The sequence below is a fragment of the Bos grunniens genome, chromosome 19 (genome assembly GCF_055505025.1).
Source record: "Bos grunniens cultivar Pamir isolate PY7600 chromosome 19, Bosgru_T2T1.0, whole genome shotgun sequence".
Taxonomy (NCBI): Eukaryota; Metazoa; Chordata; class Mammalia; order Artiodactyla; family Bovidae; genus Bos; species Bos grunniens.
In genome coordinates, this window is record NC_141183.1 from 11,018,102 (window position 1) to 11,030,890 (window position 12,789).

Genomic DNA, 12,789 nt, shown 5'->3' on the forward strand with positions numbered 1-12,789 from the left:
GTGTGGATACTAACAGATTTTTGGGTGGAAAAAGAAAGTTGCAGAGTGATACCCATCTTGAGATAACCATTTGTGTGAGTACAGTCTAAACAATTCTATGATACGTGTATGAGACTTTGTAAAGTCCTGGAAGGATAAAGATCAAGCTCATGGCAGTGTTTCCTCCTTGGGTAGATAAGAAACAATATTTGTATGGTTTAATGTTTCAGAGAACATTGCATTGACATATGGAAAATTATAGGGCTTCCCTGGTGGCTCAGACAGTAAAGAATCTGCCTGCAGTGTAGGAGACCCGGGTTCAATCCCTGAGTTGGGAAGATCCCCTGGAGTAGGAAAGGGCAACCCACTCCAGTATTCTTGCCAGGAGAATCCCCACAGACAGAGGATCCTGGCGGGCTACAGTCCATGGGGTCGCAGAGTCAGATGCAACTGAACAACTAAGCACATTGAAAATTATAATAAAAATGAATTTTAGAAGAGAGGTATGGAAAGAATTTGATGTCAGAAGATGCAGGGCTGGGTTCCATCATCCCAGCTCATCAGCTAGATAAGTTCTCTGAGCCATGTGACTGTTCTGATGACACAGTTGATTAAGCCTTTCCTTACTGTTGACAGGATTCCCTAGTGGCTCAAATGGTAGAGTCTGCCTGCAATGCAGGAGACCCGGGTTCGATCCCTGGGTCGGGAGGATCCCCTGGAGAATGAAATGGCAACCCACTCCAGTATTCTTGCCTGGAAAGCCCATGGCCAGAGGAGCCCGGTGGGCTACAGTCCATGGGGTCTCAAAGAGTCTGACACGATGGAACGACTTCACTTTGACTTTCACCGTTCACTGGTGTGTGACATCACCAACACCACTGCAGTTTCCTGCCTCACCTGTAGTGAGTGTGGCCACGTGACTAAGATCAAGTCAATAGTGTCTGTTGTGGGTTGAACTGTGTCCCCTGCCTCACAAAATTCATATCGCGTCCTAACCCCCAGTACCCAGGATGGGACCTTATTTGGAAATGAGATGTACTGTGTGTTCAGTCGTGTCTGACTCTTTGCAATCACATCAACTGTAGCCCGCCAGGCTTCTCTTGTACATGGAATTTTTCAGGCAAAAGTACTGGAATGGGGTGTCCTTTACTCCTCCAGGGGATTTTCCTGACCAAAGAATGGGAACTACATCTCTTGCATCTCTTGCATTGATGGGCATGTTCTTTACCACTAGTGCCACCTGGGAAGCCCTTACTTGGAAATAGGGTCATTGCAAATGCATTTAGTTAAAATGAGTTCATACTTGCAGTAGGGTGGGCCCTAATCCAATATGGCTGTGTCCTTAAAAAAGGGGGAGGGTGGCCTAGTGGATAGGATTCCACACTTTAACCACTGTGGCTCAGGTTCAATTCCTGGTCAGGGAACTGAGATCCTGCAAACCGTGCAGCACGGCTAAAGAAAATGGGTGGGGAGGTTTGGTACAGACATGCATACACAGGGAGACCACGATGTGAACATGAAGGCAGAGATTGGGGTGATGCTTCTACAAGCCAAGAATGCCAGCCATCACCAAACCACCAGTATCCAGGCGGCAGGCCTAGAACAGATTCTTCCTGTCGACACCTTGATCTCAGACTTCTGACCCATAGACTGTGAGACAGTCAAGTTCTGTTGTTTAAGCTGCTCCAGGACTTCCTGGCGGTCTGGTCCGCTGGTTAAGACTTCATGCTTCCAAAGCAAGGGGTGCGGGTTCTATCCCTGGTTGGGGAACTAAGATGCCACATGCTGGGCAGCATGGCCAAGATAATATATTGGAAAAAAAAAAAAAGCTGTCCCGTTTGTGGCACTTTGGCACAGCAGCCCTAGCAGACCAACACAGTTCATGGGGAGTGTGTGTGTGCCATTTCAACCTGGCCTGCCATTCTCCCTCCTGCAAGCACTTTCCCTGTTTCTGGCTGGCTGGCACGGAGATGATCTAGGGGCCCTGTGGAAGCCACATATTGTGAGTGGCAGAGTTTCGGTCAATTGAGTGAAGAAGGGCGCCTGGCTGAGCTGAGCCGAGCCCCGGCCAGAATCATGTGGGCCAGAAGTAGGGTCTGAATGCCCGCTTGTTACAGTAGCTGGTGGGGCCCTGACTATACAGATGATGGTGATGTAGGACAGCGCTGTCCAACAGACGATGCCATAGAGCAGTACAGTAGTGAAGCCCCCATGTGAGCCACCTGGGCCATTTTAACACTTCAAGTAGCTGTACTAAAACATGTAAAAATAAGTGAAATTAACATACCTCATTTATCTAAGATAAATATTTCCAACATGTTCAGACACTCAGTAGTGTCTCCTTGTGATCCCATAGACTTGTAGCCCACCAGGCTCCTCTGTCCATGGGATTCTCCCAGCAAGAATACTGGAATGGAGTACCATTTCCTCCTCCAGGGGGTCTTCCTGATCCAGGGATCGAACCTGCGTCTCTTACGTCTCCTGCATTGGCAGACTGGTTCTTTCTCACTAGTGCCTTAGCACCACATGAAATCTATGTAAAATTTACCAATGAAATATTTTATATTACTTTTCTCATACTAAATCTTTGAAACCAGGTGTGACCTGTACCGTCACAGCACATCTCAGCTCAAACCAGCCACATGTGGAGTGCTCAATGCTACCTGACTGCTGTATCTGATGATGTGGGCTTAGAATGTTCAAATCTAAAATGGTTAGGAAGCCTCACATTCTCCGGAGCCTGTGCCTGTGTTTGTCTCTACTGGAAGTCTGCAGATAATGGCAAGAAACTCTGAAACTCACGACTGAGGAGGCAGCATGGTGTGAGCAGGCACAAAGAGAACTGACTTTGAGCCCAGGCTGTCCTGATTTCTTAACACATGACAGTGGGTAAATTGTCTACTCTGTCTGACCCTTCGTTTCCACATCTTCCAAAGGCTTGTTGCACAGGTTAAATTGAAGAGGAGAGTGGAGCCTTGGGGTATATATGTAATAGGCAATTAAGAAGTAGTCGCTGCTGTCATGAATCAAACCTCCTCAAATTCTATTTGCTTGACCCTCCGCTGTTTTCACCCTCTCCCACATTAACTGAATGTCTAGTGCAGGTCAGGGAGCTCACCTCAAGGGGTCTGGCTTTATTAAAAATTCAGTTTTGGAATAAAAAAAAATTCAGTTTTGGGGGAACTGACCTCGGGAGGAAGCTGCTTGATGCAGAACTCTCGTGATGGAGGGAAGTTGGACAGGAGGAAGAAGGGGAATGATTTAGGACTCAGGCTGCAATGCCAGCAATCACATCTTGCCCACGCCCCAGTAATACATTTACTCAAAAATGAAACGATGCTGGGGATCTCGTGTGACTGGTCTGTCATGCCCACTGTACAGCCTCATGGTGTCCAGGAGCAATGCTCTTGGTGCCACCAGCCCCAAAAGGTGGCAGCTGAGGGCTCTGCAGCCACATCCCTGAAGGCCCCACACCCAGTGGGCAGGGGAGACTGAGGGTGCTCTGTGAGCTAATAGGGGTGGGGAGCAGTGGGCTTCCCTGTTAGTGCTGGAGTGGGGCAGGGACCTCTGTCTTTTTTGAGATAAAGTCTACCTAGGAATTCCCTGGCAGTCCAGTGCTTAGGACTTGATGCTTTCACTGCCATGGCCTGGGTTCAATCCCTGGTCAGCAAACTAGAATCCTGTAGGCCTCCCAGAGAGGGGGAAAAAAAAAACAGATCAAGTCAACCTGGAGCAGAGCTAACCTGGGCTAACCCAGGGGTGAATAGCAAACCCTTGGCTGCCTAAAGTATGATTATTTTTATAAAATATGTTTTGCATCGATTTATCTACCTTTGAAAATTCTGCTGCTGACGTTGGTAAAGAGCCTGTTTCTCCCTCCTCCCCTTTTAAAATAATTTTAATCCTCTGAAAGGACCCAAGTGCATCTAAATCTTTGAATCTTTGTGCAGTGCTGATGGCTAAATCTTCTAGAGACTTCTGGCAAAGCTCGTGGAGCTGGTGCCTGTAGGGGACTGAATTGTGTCCCCTACAAAGAGTTACATTCTTGATCAGAGGCACCTGTGACTGTGACCTTATTTGGAAATAGGATCTTTGCTGATGTAATTAACTAAGTTCAGATGATGTCATACTGGACTTGAGTGGCATCTTAATAAGAGAAGACAGAGACACAGGTACAGGGAGGTGCCCTCATGGGAGCCATGAAGTTATTTCGTTATGTTCATCTTACTTCTGCCCCTCCTGCCTCCCTACATAAGAAAGGAACCACAGTTCCTTATGGGCTGTTCTTCTGTCTGGGCAGGCTTGCCAGCCCAAGGTGGATGAACTAATTTGGTGCTGGGCCCAGGACCAAATTTTTGGGCCTCACTTGGGAAACACCTGACCCTGGGACATCTTTTACTCCAAAGGGTCCAAAGAGCATGATCCTCAGGCAATAATACCCAGGCCCAGAAAACTGACTTCCATCAGTCAAACTTTGCCCTAACTGAGCAGAATTCCAAAGCCTGTTTCGTGAGAAACTTAACTGCAGATCTCACTCCTGTCTTTCCATGGGGAAAAACAGCTGAAAGGAAGGTCTGAAGACAGGCTGGGAAATAGATGCAAAATGAAGCCAAGAACTACAAGCCCCTGTTGTTCTGCACGGCTCTGGATTTACTGTGGGCGATATGTTCAGCCTGCTCAGTCACACAGGCCCTGCTTTGAGACGTCTGGACGTTCTCATCTGGAGCAGGGCCATGGAACTGTGCGGCCCAGCAGGGCAGAACCACTTCCCTGGCCTACCTTCCCCCACAAGGTCCCTTGTTCCACCCTCTTACCACACTTACCCTCCCAGCAAACTGTGCTCTGGAGAGCATCTTGCCTACAGGCCTACGGACGACCCCAGGATTATCAGATAAGCAGGCAAGGAGTAAGACCAGCCCCAAAGTATGTTTGGGGCCAACCATATCCATTCTACAAATGCTGGTGGTTACAAGATAGAGGAAATTTCAAATGATCTAATATCTAAGGGATCAGGAAGATACCCTATACTGGGTTTTGCCAGGTGAGCTGTGGGGCTAAGTCCAGGGGCTCCCCTGTCGTGCAGCTAACCTGGGCAATAATGACTAGCAGACTTTCCACAAGGAAATCTATGTGGAGGAGCAAGTCCCTTTGTGAACACTGGACCAAAAGGAGATGTCCAGACTGAAGCCAGCAATGTCCAGAGCACCATCTTTTAGGGACAAAGTGGGAGGTGATGCCATCTGAAACTGTTCATCAAGTACTCTGGCTTCCTCGTCCCCTTCTTCCTTCATCCTACCACCCCACCATCCGCCTCCACCCAGCTAATCTCTGTCTGTGCCTGCCTCAGCCCCACAAAGTAAACTGCAGCTACCACTGTCCTTGTATATTGTTGTTTTCTATCTTATTTTCTAATTATGTTTGATCATACATTGCACTTACATACTATTTATTGTTATACTATTTTTTATTTTTAAAAGTTGTGTGGGAGACTTCCATGGTGGTCCAGAGGTTAAGAATCTGCCTTCCAATTCTGGGAATGCAGGCTGGATCCCTGGTCAGGGAAAAAAAGCCCCACGTGCCATGGGGTGACTAAGCTCGCGCCACAACTACTGAGCCAAGCACCACAACTATAAGGAAGCCTGTTAGCAGCAACGAAGTGCCCTAGTGCCACAACTAAAACCCAATGAGGTAAAACAAAAAAATTGCATGTTTCAATGCATACATTTATTGCATTGATATGGATTTTGGGAAGAACTATACAAAAAGTTCTTAATGACCTGGATAACCATGATGGTATGATCACTCACCTAGAGCCAGACATCCTGGAGTGTGAAGTCAAGGGGGCCTTAAGAAGCATTACTACAAACAAATCTAGTGGAGGTGATGGAATTTCAGCTGAGCTATTTAAAATCCTAAAAGTTAGTGCTGTTAAAGTGCTGCATGCAGTATGTCAGCAAATTTGGAAAACTCAACAGTGGTCACAGGACTGGAAAAGGTCAGTTTTCATTCCAATCTCAAAGAAAGGCAATGCCAAAGAAGGTTCAAACTACTGTACAATTGCACTCATTTCACATGCTAGCAAGGTAATGCCCCAGATCCTTCAAACTAGGCTTCAATAGTGTATGAACCAAGAACTTCCAGATATACAGTCTGTATTTAGAAAAGGCAGAGAAATCAGAGATCAAATTGCCAACATCCATTGGATCATAGAAAAACCAAGGAAATTCCAAAAAGGGAATACCAGATCACCTCACCTGCCTCCTGAGAAACCTGTATGCAGGTCAAGAAGCAACATTTAGAACCAGACATGGAATAACAGACTGGATCAAAATTGGGAATACGTCAAGGCTATACACTGTCACCCTGCTTATTTAACTTATATGCAGAATACATCATGTGAAATGCCAGACTGGATGAAGCACAGGCTGGAATAAAGATTGCTAGGAGAATATCAATAACCTCAGATATGCAGATGATACCACCCTAATGGCAGAAAGCAGAGCCCTTTGATAAAGATGAAAGAGGTGAGTGAAAAAGCTGACTTATAACAACATTTAAAAAGTAAGATCATGGCATCTGGACCCATCACTTCATGGCAGATAGATGAGGAAAAAGTGGAAACAGTGACAGACTTCATTTTCTTGGGCTCCAAAATCACTGTGGATGATGACTGCAGCCATGAAATTAAAAAACGCTTGCTCCTTGGAAGAAAAGCTATGATAGACCTAGACAGAGTATTAAAAAGCAGAGACATCACTTTGCTGAAAAAGTGTCTGTATAGTCAAAGCTATGGTTTTTCCAGTAGTCATATATAGATGTGAGAGTTAGACCATAAGGAAGGCTGAGAGCTGAAGAATTAATGCTTTCAAACTGGTGCTGGAGAAGACTCTTGAGGGTCCTTTGGACTGCAAGGAGATCAAATCAGTCAATCTTAAAGGAAATCAACCCTGAATAATCATTGTAAGAACTAATACTGAAACTGAAGTTCCTAAGCTCTAATTTGGCTACCCGATGTAAATAGTCGACTCATTAGGAAAGATCCTGATGCTGAGAAAAACTGAGGGAAGAAGGAGAAGGGGGCGACAGAGAATGAGGTGTTTGGATAGGATTACCGACTCAATGGACATGAGTTTGAACAAACTCCAGGAGATAGTGAAGGGCAGAGAAGCCTGGTATGCTGTAGTCCATGGGGTTGCAACCAGTTGGATACAATTTCTCAACTGAACAAAAACAATGTCATTTACATAGGTCAGTTCTTCCAGGTCTTTGTTTACCTTTAGCCAATTAACTGGTTTCTTTTGCCACACCTGACCTATCCAGTGACCCTCCCTTCTGTGTGCACGTACCCCTCAGCCGAAATGAATCTTGAAGTGAAGGCTTCTGGAAGGAGCAAGACTCAGTATGGACTGACATTATCCCCTGACTTTTGACCCCCAAGGAGCCTTTCTGTGCATGTGTAGTGTCTCCCTTGTCCCAAAAGAGAGAGGAGCGGAGATCCCTTATCCTTTACTTAAATAGAATTTTGCCCCTCTTTGTCTTTGCCGTGACAGTTTCCTTGACTATTGCCATGACTATTACTTTAAGGTATTTACAAGAGACAAAAACTGCCTATTTACCCTGTTTCTGTTATTTCTTCCGTTTTGGAGGGCAAACAGAAGTCTGACTGTAAATGCCATAGCTTCAGCCCACTATCTCTTGTCTCAGGATATGTTAACAGTTGTAAGTATCCAGCCTGAAGGCCACTTCTTCATGCCCTATGAAATGTAAACAGGAGGCCAGTATAAATTTCTAACCGGGAGCCCATCTATATCCTACCTCAGAAATACGGTGTGACCAGAGGGTATGGGAAAGGAGGAATTTGTTGGAAAGACAGGTGGGAGCCCTGGGCCCTTTTGATGTAAAAATGACACTCATCCTGACTGGCATTTGTAGCATCACATGGGCCTGTGCTAGGCCCCTCACAAATGCTTTCTGGTAGGTGCTCATTGAGAGGGGAGAGAACAGTGAAGAATAAATAAGATGATGTACATCAAGCCCTTTGCTTGGGGCTGGAACACTAGTTTTCACCATAATAGTTGTTCAACAGCCCTAGGAGGCTGGACCAGAGCCTGACAGATGAGAAAACTGAGACACAGAAGGGAACAGGTGCGTAGACAGGCTGTGGCGGTGGCCTCTAGGTTACTAGTGACCAACAGAGGGCTGGGCGTGGGCCACTGTGCTCCCTTAATCCACACAAGACCCTGATCAGATACGATTGGTGACCTCCACTTTTTCATAGCTGAATGACTTGAAGCTTGGCTGAGGATCAGCCTTGTGTCATTGGCACTCCTCAGGGCTGGCTGCTGGGTCTGTAAAGTCCTGGACACCACCCAAGCCAGGGAGGGCTGAGAATAGGGGAGTGTAAGATGGGGGCCTCCACCTGGTTTTATTTGGTGGTGGTTGGGGGGATGTGGCTGGAAAAAAGGGGAAGAAAAATCAGGAAACTGAGTGAATAGAGAAGTGTTGGTACCTGCCACAACCCATAAGCCCCTGGTGCTGGGGAGAAACAACAGGACACTTGAGTGAGGAATTCTGATCCCTGCCGTGAGTTTTCTGGTCTGTGGGGAAGCAGAGCTTGGGACAGAGGGAATGCACCTTAGGAGAGAGGACTGGGCCCTCGGGAGTCATTGAGAGTCTTTTAGTGAGAGAGCGCCCAGACTACAGAGGTGATTGCTTCAGGGGGCATTTGGAGGAGGAGAGGGAAGATGGGGACCATTGTCCTGAGGATAACCACACGCACCAGGTGCTTTCGGTCCTGCCCTCCCCCACCACAGCCCACCATCATAGGAGACCAGGCTGTTGGTGGCAGACTGTCATCTATGCCACAGGTAAAATTAGAATGAGAATGAGATGTAGGGGTTGCAGGGGCCAGCAGCAGGGCTGGAGTAGGGAGTTGCTGTCTGATGGGGGCCCTCTGCTTGCCTTCCCAACTGAGGAAGAAGCTGACTTGGCCACTGCTCCATCAGAATACTTGGGTCCGAAGCCAGAAGAAAAGGGTGGCCGGTGGATCTTTGTGCACCAAGAGCCAAGACACCTGTCTGCACTCTCGCCATGGATGAACTAAGTGGTCTCTGGAGGCTGGAGATTCTTGGCCTGAGTCCTGACCTTGACATGACCCTGACCTTGGTTTGCTGCCACTCCCACGGAGGGTGTTCAGAGGGCCAGGTGGTCCATGAGAAGAGTGCAGGCTTAGTAGATGGCAATTCCTGTTATTAGGAATCTTGACCACTGGCCCTGTTATAGGAGTCCTGACTGCCAGCTCTATAGTCGTGGGCTGCCCTGTGCAGGCTGGTTCCTTCGGCAGGCTCTGACTCAATCATTTGCTGCCAGCATTTCTGCAGTGAGGCAGAGACAGTCTGAGTCCCTTACTTGGGGCTTGAAGCAGGTACTGATTTCGAACACACACAGTGATGAGAGGCAGCTTGCAGTAAGCAGCGGCAAGCAGTAGCTAGAGGCAGAATCTTGGTTCCCCGACCAGGAAATAAACCTGGCTTGTGGTGGTGGGTGAGAACGTTGAATCCTAACCGCTAGACCACAGAGGCCAGAGGCTAGGGCCTGGATCCCCAGTTCTTGCCTGCCTTGTCAAGAAAGAATTCAGGTGAGGAGACAGAAGGCAAAGAGAAAAGTAAAGAGTTTTTTGGAAAAGCAAAGTACCCATGGAAAGACACACAGGCGAACTGAGACAGTCGCACATTTGCAAAGTTTAAATCCTTTATGAGAGGGCAGTTTTCTAGGTCTTCGTCTCCCCTTTTCCAATCATCTTGTTTTAGCTCCCCTGGATCATTTGTCTAAAGAACCTCCCCTTAGGTGAGCATGCACCTCTCAGCCAAAATGGAACTTGACACAAAGGTGTCTGGGAGAAGCAAGATTCATTATGGCCTGGTGTTGTCCCCTGATTTGTTGTCCCCTGGTGTTGTCCCCAGGTAGCCTTGCTGTGCATGTGTAGTGTCTCCTTTACCCCAAGGAAGGGGGAAGTGGAGATCCCTTGATATTGTACTCAAACAGGGCTTTGCCCTCCTTTGTTCCTGCCATAGCTATTATCTTAAGGCATCCACAAGAGACAAAACTTGAGTATTTATCTTGTCTCTGTTCATGTGTGCATGCTAAGTCACTTCAGTCGTGTCTGACACTTTGTGTGCTGAGTTGCTTTGGTCGTGTCTGACTGTTTGTGACCCCGTGGACTGTAGGCTGCCAGGCTCCTCTGTTCATGGGATTCTGCAGACAAGAATATTGGAGTGGGTTGCCATTTCCTACTCCAGGGGATCTTCCCAACCAAGGGATTGAACCCACGTCTTTTATGTCTCCTGCATTGGCTGGTGGGTTCTTTACCACTAGAGCCACTTGGAAAGCTGACCCTGTCTCTGTAGTTCCTTCTATTTAGGAGAGCAAATAGGAGGCTGATTGTAAACATCTAACCTAGAGCCCACCTGTCTCCTGTCTCAAGAAGTGCAAACAGGAGGCTAATTGTAAGTGTACAGCCTTGAAAGGTTGTTGCTGAGCTGTGAAAGATGTCAGGATTCTTGGCCTCCAGAGGAGAGGAATTCAATCCAGGGCCAGTGATGAGACTTGATCACTCAGAGCTTTTGTGTAATAAAGTTTCATTAAAGTATAAAAGAAATAGATAAAGCTTCTGACATAGACATCAGAAGGGGGCAGAAAGAGTGCTCCCCTGCTAGTCTTTAGCAAAATGTTATATACCTATCATCAGGCTGCTAATTAGAGCTCAAAACTCAGAGTGGCACCCAGCCCCTCACTCACAACATGCATTTTGAGATAACATTGGCACAAGGTGAGTCATCCTGGGCCAGAAGAGGCTCTTTTGTTCCTCTTCCCTTTCTGCCATAAGGGTGGTGTCATCTGCATATCTGAGGTTATTGATATTTCTTCCAGCAGTCTTGATTCCAGCTTGTGCTTCATCCAGCCCAGCATTTCGCATGATGTAGTCTGCATATAAGTTAAATAAGCAGGGTGACAATACACAGCCTTGATGTACTCCTTTCCCGATCTGGAACCAGTCTGTTGTTCCATGTCCAGTTCTAACTGTTGCTTCTTGACCTGCATATAGATTTCTCAGGAGGCAGGTAAGGTGGTCCGGTATTCCCATCTCTTGAAGAATTTTCCACAGTTTGTTGTGATCCACACAGTTGAAGGCTTTGGCATACTCAATAAAGCAGAAGTAGATGTTTTTCTGGAACTCTCTTGCTTTTTTGACGATCCAATGGATGTTGGCAATTTGATCTCTGGTTCCTCTTCCTTTTCTAAATCCAGCTTGAACATCTGGAAGTTCACGGTTCACATATTGCTGAAGCCTGGCTTGGAGAATTTTGAGCATTCCTTTGCTAGTGTGTGAGGTGAGTGCAATTGTGCAGTAGTTTGGGCATTCTTTGGCATTGCCTTTGTTTGGGATTGGAATGAAGACTGACCTTTTCCAGTCCTGTGGCCACTGCTGAGTTTTCCAAATCTGTGGGCATATTGAGTGCAGCACTTTCACAGCATCATCTTTTAGGATTTGAAATAGCTCAACTGGAATTCCATCCCTTCCACTAGCTTTATTCATAGTGATGCCTCCTAAGGCCCACTTGACTTTGCATATCAGGATGTCTGGCTCTAGGTGAGTGATCACACCATCATGATTATCTGGGTCATGAAGATCTTTTTTGTATAGTTCTTCTGTGTATTCTTGCCACCTCTTCTTAATATCTTCTGCTTTTGTTAGGTCCATACCATTTCTGTCCTTTATTGTGCCCGTCTTGGCATGAAAATTTCCCTTGGTATCTCTACTTTTCTTGAAGAGATCTCTAGTCTTTCCCATTGTGTTGTTTTCCTCTATTTTTTTTTTTTTTTTTGCATTGATCACTGAGGAAGGCTTTCTTATCTCTCCTTGCTATTTTTTGAAACTCTGCATTCAAATGGGTACATCTTTCCTTTTCTCCTTTGCCTTTCACTTTTCTTTTCACAGCTATTTGTAAGGCCTCCTCAGACAACCATTTTGCCTTTTTGCATTTCTTTTTCTTGGGGATGGTCTTGCTCCCTGTCTCCTGTACAATGTCACAAACTTCTATCCATAGTTTTTCAGGCACTCTATCAGATCTAATCCCTTGAATCTATTTGTCACTTTCAGTGTATAATCATAAGGGATTTGATTTAGGTCATACCTGAATGGTCTAGTGGTTTTCTCTACTTTCTTCAATTTAAACCTGAATTTGGCATTAAGGAGTTCATGATCTGAGTCACAATCAACTCCCAGTCTTGTTTTTGCTGACTGTATAGAGCTTCTCCATCTTTGGCTGCAAAGAATATAATCAATCTTATTTCAGTATTAACCATTTCTTCTCTTGTGTTGTCAGAAGAGGGTGTTTGCTATGACCAGTGCGTTCTCTTGGCAAAACTCTGTTAGCCTCTGCACTGCTTCATTCTGTACTCCAAGGCCAAATTTGCCTGTTACTCCAGGTATCTCTTGACTTCCTGCTTTTGCATTCCAGTCTCTGGTGGCTTAGACGGTAAAGCGTCTGCCTACAATGCAGGAGATCCAGGTTCAATCCCTAGGTTGGGAAGATCTCTTGGAGAAGGAAATGGCAACCCACTCCAGTATTCTTGCCTGGAAAATCCCATGGATGGAGAAGCCTGGTAGACTACAGTCCATGGGGTCTCAAAGAGTCAGACACGACTGAGCGACTTTACTTTCTTTTCACTCCTGTAATTAAAAGGACATCTTTTTTGGGTGTTAGTTCTAAAAGGTCTTGTAGGTCTTCCTAGAACCGTTCAACTTCA